A 7,800-nucleotide genomic window follows, 5' to 3' on the forward strand; every position below is an offset into this window, starting at 1 on the left:
TGTCTCTCTGTTCCAAAAATAAATAAACGTTGAAAAAAAAAAAATTAAAAAAAAAAAAAATTCCAGTTTAGTTAACGTACAGTGTTATCTTAGTTTCAGGTGTGCAATATAGTGATTCAACACTTCATATATCACTCTGTGCTCATCACAACAAGTGCCCTCCTCAATCCCCATCACCTATTTCACTCCTAACATCCACCCACCTCCCCTCTGGTCACCATCACTTTGTTCTTTATAGTTAAGGGTCTGTCTCTTGGTTTGTCTCTCTCTTTCCTTTTTTCCTCTTTGCTCCTTTGTTTTGGTTCCTAAATTCCACGTATGGGTGAAGTCATACTGCATTTGTCTTTCTGACTGGATAGTCCCATGTTTAAAATTAAAAAACAAAACAAAACAAAACAAAACCTGAAACAACGGAATAATAAATAACCCTCCCAAGGTCACACGTGTCATGAAGAAGGGGGCAGGATTTGTACCCACCCAGCCAGTGTCAAGAGTGCTTCCTCCTCTGGGTGCTACAACACTCCGTTACCAATTCTTAGTGATCCTTGTGCTAAAACGTATCCCGTTGCTTTCCACAGGTTGGCATTCCCACATACACTGATTTTGTGACTGCCTTGCTAACCAACTTCCTGGTCAGTCTTTTGCTCTGGTCTCCCTCCATTCTGGCTCATCCCTTATCCCTATGGGATTAGGAAGGCAACGTGGTGTTGGTGGAAAGCATATGGGTCTGTGAATCATGAAAACCTAGACTTAGGCTATAAATCTGATATGTTTACCTATGTCCATTTATTTACCTTTCTTTCTTTTTTTTTTTTTTATTTAACAGTGATAAAATATACTTTTATTTACTTTGTTGAGTCAGTTGTTGCTAAAGTAGCTGTCAGGCAAACAGAAAGGTGCTTTAGAAGTCCAGTTACCTTGGAGTTTATTTAAACTAAGAGAAAAAGTTCATAATGTTTTCATGCAATACATACTCGGTTCTTTAAATAACAAGTGTGACAAATAACAGAAAGAACTATGGAATGCTGCACGGGTGATCCATACAAAAAAGCAACAGTTTGGATTGTACATAGTTGAAAGAAATGTCTCAGACACTTTTTGAAATACTGTAGTAGCCGATACATAGAGGTATGCCTCAGGTGGACACCTGAATGCAGTTTAGAAAAGAAAGGGAAGTATCACACTAGAACAATCCCATTTCTTCAAAATCACTGAGGAGGAAAAGCCACATTGAACTTCCATACGGGTTTTACACAACTTCTCTATAGTACCTTGACTTCAATCCAAGAACAAAAGTTAAGAGTCTCCTCCTCTATTTTTGGTAAACAACTGCATGGTAAACTTAGATGAGTTTTCCCCCTGGATTTTACCCAGGAGTGGCCTTTAAATTTTTTTTTTATTATTATTTAAAAGAGGGCAGGTTTGGCACTTTTATACTGATGTCACCCATGTTAATATTTCTTGGGATCTCAGGAAGATTCATATTCTTTACAGCTGATACAGCACGGGCTGGAGCTCCTGCTAAGCCAGCCTCCGACTTCTCCAGTTTGTTTGATGCGTCAATTTGTGTAACAATCTCATTCATGTTGGTCTCCAGCACCATTCCCCCCATCACCGTTTCTGCAAGAATATTGTGAACCTTGTCGACATGGAAAATTAAATCCAGTTCACAGACATTTTCAAAACACTTGTCTAATGTTTCCACAAATACTTGAATTAGATCTAAAATGCCAAGTTCACTTTTCTGAAGAATCCACACAGAAGGCAAAATATAATGTTGTATAATGTCTATAAATCAGTTTGTTGTCAGGTCCTCCAATTAACAATCCTCCTTCTAGGAAATTACAAACATTTTCATCTCTCTTAGATACCAAATGGAATCTCTCCCTGATGATTTGTTGTTGTGTATCTTCACTGTAGGGGCTGGTAGAACTTGGAGACGCACGGCTTCCTGTGGTTGTTGAAGATGAGGGTTGCCCTGATCATGACTGAGCTGGGCCGACTGGGTGGGTGCTGGGGGCCTTTATTTACCTTTATAATAATTCCAATTATTTACCTCAAGAGTTTTTGTAATAGTCAAATGACATAACGTAGTGAATTGTACCTGACATACAGCAGGTTGTCTATTGTAATTTCCCCGTGGAAACAAACTGTATATGGTAAAAAAAAAAGAAACAAAAAACAAAAAACAAAACAAAACAAAAAAAAAACCAATAAGCAACTTGTTTCCCACCTCCATTTAGATCCTTCTCTGCATAAAAGATAAATAAATCCCACTCTCTTCACCACAATACTGTGCTGTGAGTGCAGAGCCTGACATGGGGCTTGATCTCATGAACCATGAGATCATGACCTAAGCCAAAATCAAGAGTCTTATATTTAACTGACTGAGCCTTCCAGGCACTCCTCTTTTTTTTCCCAAAATGTTTATTTACTTTGAGAGAGAGAGAAAGAGAGAGAGAGAGAGAGAGCAAGTGGGAAAGGGGCAGAGGGAGAGTCCGAATCCCAAGCAGAGCCTGTGCTATCAGTGCAGAGCCTATAACTGTAAGATCCATGACCCAAACCGAAATCAAGAGTCAGTCGCTTAAGCAATGGATCAACCCAGGTTGCCCACACATTATTTCTGAGATATCCCTTTAAATTTATTCTATTCCATAATTTTACTTACAAAGTTTTCTCTCTTTCTTTCTTTCTTTCTTTTTTTGTTTGATGTTTACTTTTGAGAGAGAGAGATAGGGAACGAGGGGGGGGGGCAGAGAGTGAGGGAGACACAGAATCTGAAGCAGGCTCTAGGCTCTGAGCTGTCAGCATAGAGCCCGACACGGGGCTGGAACTCACCAACCGTGAGATCATGACCTGAGCTGAAGTTGGAGGCTTAACCGATTGAGCCCCCCCAGGCACCCCGCTTACGAAGTTTTCTTTTTTTAAAATTTTTTTTTCAACGTTTATTTATTTTTGGGACAGAGAGAGACAGAGCATGAACGGGGGAGGGGCAGAGAGAGAGGGAGACACAGAATTGGAAACAGGCTCCAGGCTCAGAGCCATCAGCCCAGAGCCTGATGCGGGGCTCGAACTCACGGACCGTGAGATCGTGACCTGGCTGAAGTCGGACGCTTAACCGACTGCGCCACCCAGGCGCCCCAACTTATGAAGTTTTCTTTATGCAGGATACAGTTTAAATTATATTAAAATTTGAGGGTCTCAGGTCATGATCTCACAGATGGCAAGCTCTAGCTTCAAGTTGGGCTCTGTGCTGACAGTGTGGAGCCTGCTTGTGATTCTCTCTTTTCTTCTCCTTCTCCCCCACCCCACATTCTCTCTTTCTCTCTCTCTCTCTCTCTCCCTCTCTCAAAATAAATAAGCATTTAACAAAAGTTAACAGGAAATAACTTTAGTGGGCCACAGGACCATGGACTTCTAGCTACACAGAATGATGGGACAGAATTTGGAGGATCAGTTTATCAGAAAGCATGTGATGATCTTGACACTTCAGTAAATCTTGCTTGGACATCAGCTACCAAATGCACTCGCTTTGGCATTGGGACCAAATATCAGTTGGGTCCCACTATTTCCATTTCTGCAAAAGTCAACGACTCTAGTTTAATTAGAGTGGGCTACACTCAGACTCTGAGGCCTGGGGTCAAGCTTACATTATCTGCTCTGGTAGATGGGAAAAGCATTCATGCTGGAAGCCTCAACTCCGGGTTTGCCCTGGAGTTGGAGGCTTAATTCAGCTGAAAGAAACCTCTGGGAATGGATGTTGGAAGACTTCACCTTCATATATTTCTGGTGTGACCAGCCGACTTTTTCCCCCCAAGAAAGTGATCAAAACACAGTCTGGTCTAAACAAAAGCTACATTTTCAGTATTTGGACAGTTACTTGTTAGCTGGTTTCTAGTTGAATTGGTTATCTATCTAGTTACCAGTGCTGTAGGCATGCAGTCACCTATACGTTATTTAAATGTATTTAATTGTTACATGCTCTACCCATCACTAAGGAAATAGACCTTTATGAACACAGTGCATTTGTGTGCATGTTTTTTTTCATGTTCCCATTAACGTTGCAACAAGGTATAAAATTAACATTCAAAAATTAATAGGTTTCACATACATAAATAAATAAGTAGTTGGAAAACATAATGAAGGAGAAATCCCCATTTACAATAAGGAAAATATAAAGATAACATGCTTAGGAATAATCAGTAAGACAAAACTCATTAAACCTTATATGCAGAAGACTGTTCCATGTTGCCGAACAACATAAAGTAGACTTCGGCAAACAGACAAACAGGCAAATCTCTTCTTCTTGGTTAGTATGACTGCATCATCAAGATGTAATTTCTTTAGGGGTGCCTGGGTGTCTCAGTCAGTTAAGCATCTGATTTTGGCTCAGGTCATCTCACAGTTCATGAGTTTGAGCCCTGCATTGGGCTTCGTGCTGATAGCTCAAATCCTGGAGCCTGCTTCAGATTCTGTGTCTCCCTTTCTCTCTGCCTCTCCCCTGCTCATTCTCTCTCTCTCTCTCTCTGTCTCTCAAAAATAAACAAACATTTTTTTTTAAAAAATTTAATGTAATTTCTTCCTAGGTAAATGTATGAACAATATGATCTTAATTAAAAAAAATTTTTTTTGATGTTATTTTTTGAGGGAGAGAGAGACGGAGTGTGAGCAGGGGCAGGGGGTGCAGCGAGAGAAAGGGACGCACAGAATCGGAAGCAAGCTTCAGGTTCTGAGCTGTCAGCACAGAGCTCAATGCAGTGCTCAAATTCAGACTGTGAGATCATGACTTGAGCCAAAGTCAGACGCTTAACCCACTGAGCCACCCGGGCGTCCTCCCTTAAAAAAATTTTTTTTAATGTTTATTTATTTTTGAAGGAGACAGTGATCTTAATTTTAAGAAGAGGTTTTGTGGAGCTAGTCCGATCAATACTAAAGTCTATGAAAAAAAAAATACATGAGGAAAAAAAACCTTAGAAAAGACAGGAAAAGAAGAGCTTTGGAGGGGAACTAGCCCTAAGACATGAACAGAATATATTATAAAGTCTCTATAATTAAAACATGTGTTACTGGCACATGGATAGATAGGCATAAGACTCGAATGAAATAGAACATCCAGAAATGGACACAATTACATGTAAAACTGTAATGTATTATAAAGATATATCTCGAATCACTAAATGGATATAAATGGACTTTGAGAGAGCTGGAGAGCCATATCAAATGAAAAAATAGAGCCAGTTCTCACACCATTCACAAGAAAAACTTTTAAATGAGTTACATCTCTCAATGTAAAGCAAAGAAATAATACAGTATTAGAAGATAACATGAGTGAATAATCGGTAATTCATAACATAGTTGTAGGGAAAAGCTTTATAGAAATGGTTCAAAATATAAATGCAGTAGATTCGTAATTTGACAAAAAAGCAAAAATAATGTATCATGCTTGATAAAAAAATCAAGTAATCAAAGGCAAATGAGAAGTGAGAATATATTTGTAACATACATTACAGATACTGGGCTAATATCTCTAATATGTACAGACCTTTTCAAATTTAAAGAAAATTATTGGCGTACCTGGGTGGCTCAGTCAGTTAAGCATCTGACTTCACTTAGGTCATTCGGTTTGTGAGTTCAAGCCCTGCATCAGGCTCTCTGCTGACAGAGCCTACTTCAGATCTTCTGTCCCCTTCTGGGTTTGTCCCTTCCCCTCACTCTCTCTCTCAAAAAAAAAAAAAAAAACTGAAAATAAAAATAAATATAAAAATAAATAAATAAATAATAAAGTTTAAAAAATTGTAGAAGTATTGGGCAAAATATATGAACAGAAAACTTACAGTGTGTGTATATATATATGTACCTATATCTACATATATGCTTTAGCCATATGAAAAATGTTCACCTTCACTCATCATTTAAAATTGTGAATTAAAATAATAAGTACATGATTTTTTAAAATTTGTAATAAAATATTTTTAAATATAAGAAAAATGATTTTTTAAACTTTATACATTAAAACTACCTAGAGATAGCATTTCTCAACAAAAGCTCAAAAACTTGGCAATTTAATTTGATGGCAGGCGTGTGGAGACATAGCACCCTCCTACAATGCTGTTGAGAATGTAAATTTGTTATGTGGAGATCTGTCCATATCTAACCAACCCACAGATGCATTTAACTTTTAAACTAAAAATTTCACTTCTAGGAACTTACCACAAAGCACACATTTAACAATACAAAAATATACATACTGATACTACCCATTGCCATGTTATTTTTCACTGCAAACTAATTGGAAACTACGTATGTGCCCAAACATAGGTAATTGATTGAATAAACTTCAGCTTATACACGCAGTGGCATATCATGCAGCTTTAAAAAAGAATGAGAAAGATCTCAATGAAATGATGGAAAGTTGTATTTAGGATATATCTTAAGTAAAAAAAAAAAAAAAAGAAAAGAGTACTTATGTTTGCAAAGAGACACATAGCAAACGCAGAAAAGAGTAAAATTGGTTATCCACAAGCAGGGCAGGAAGACGTGGTGGGGGCTGGGGGGTGGGTAGTGGGAGGGAGCCATATAGTGAAAGAAAAAAGAGAACATGTCATTCTTCTGAATATAAATTTTTTGGTACAGGTTTTACTTTTGGAAGCACACTAATGTTATCTGCATATTCAAACAAATTAAACCAAGATGAGAGTTTAAAAATAGAAAAATCCAAATCTAAATGCCAATATACAAATCAAACTTAGTAAGTTTCAAATAAATAACATAACCACACTGAAAGGTGGGGGGAAAGAAAGAGCTAAACCAAATAATTTCTTAACATGGAACTTTGTATATGCTTAGTGTAGGGGGAAAAGGAATGTAAACAGATCTTGGATTCTTTTTAATAGATTAGTTTCTTTTTTTTTTTTTTTTTGGTAGTATGGATGTAGCAGTTCTGAAAATTATTTGATGTGTTGAGCAAATGAATCACTGTGTTAATATTGTTGGAATCCAGAGTTTTCATTGTGGAAGGAAGATAAAATTGTGCAATGTGGGGTTAAATTAGCATTGGAAGTTGTGATGTAGTAATGACTGAGCCTTGTCTTTTAAGACATTTGGCCTTTTGAGGATATGATTTAGTATAAACATACAATGTTTTTAGTATTTTATTTTATTTTTTATTATATAAAAAAAATTTTTTAACGTTTATTTATTTTTGAGACAGAGAGAGACAGAGCATGAACAGGGGAGGGTCAGAGAGAGGGAGACACAGAATCTGAAACAGGCTCCAGGCTCTGAGCTGTCAGCACAGAGCCCGACGCGGGGCTTGAACTCACGGACTGCGAGATCATGACCTGAGCTGAAGTCGGCGGCTTAACCGACTGAGCCACCCAGGCACCCCTGTTTTTAGTATTTTAAAATTAACTTAAGATACTGAAGCGATAAACTTTAAGTGTATTTGTTTACTTGGTCCCCCGTTATTCAATTCTTCTTTATTGCTCAGAGTGACAGAGTTGTTGTAATGGCTATTCTGGATCTGTACCAGGCCAACTGGGATATGTGTTCATCCTACACATCCTCCACATACTCCTCACAGACTTTTGATCTTTTTCCCCTTTACCAGATTTCACTTTGCGAGTACTTTGAGAGTAGGGATATGCAAGCCTGAATGGTTCATTCCTACACCCCAGAAAATGGCTTTTTCTGTTCAGGACCAGCAATCATAGGAGGCTTACCTCATCCTGGAACATATATCTTTGGACTGGTTAAAATCTAATGTCCATCACTAACTGATCAGAGACTCATTTTTCTCAT

General features: G+C 37.9%; 1 pseudogene; it reads right to left on the reverse strand.

Annotated features, from left to right (window-relative positions):
• Window positions 1–1,384: 1,384 nt before the first annotated feature.
• Window positions 1,385–2,001, reverse strand: LOC123602388 (annotated as a pseudogene).
• Window positions 2,002–7,800: the final 5,799 nt, after the last annotated feature.

Source organism: Leopardus geoffroyi, chromosome D1 (genome assembly GCF_018350155.1).
Source record: "Leopardus geoffroyi isolate Oge1 chromosome D1, O.geoffroyi_Oge1_pat1.0, whole genome shotgun sequence".
NCBI classification, from domain to species: Eukaryota; Metazoa; Chordata; class Mammalia; order Carnivora; family Felidae; genus Leopardus; species Leopardus geoffroyi.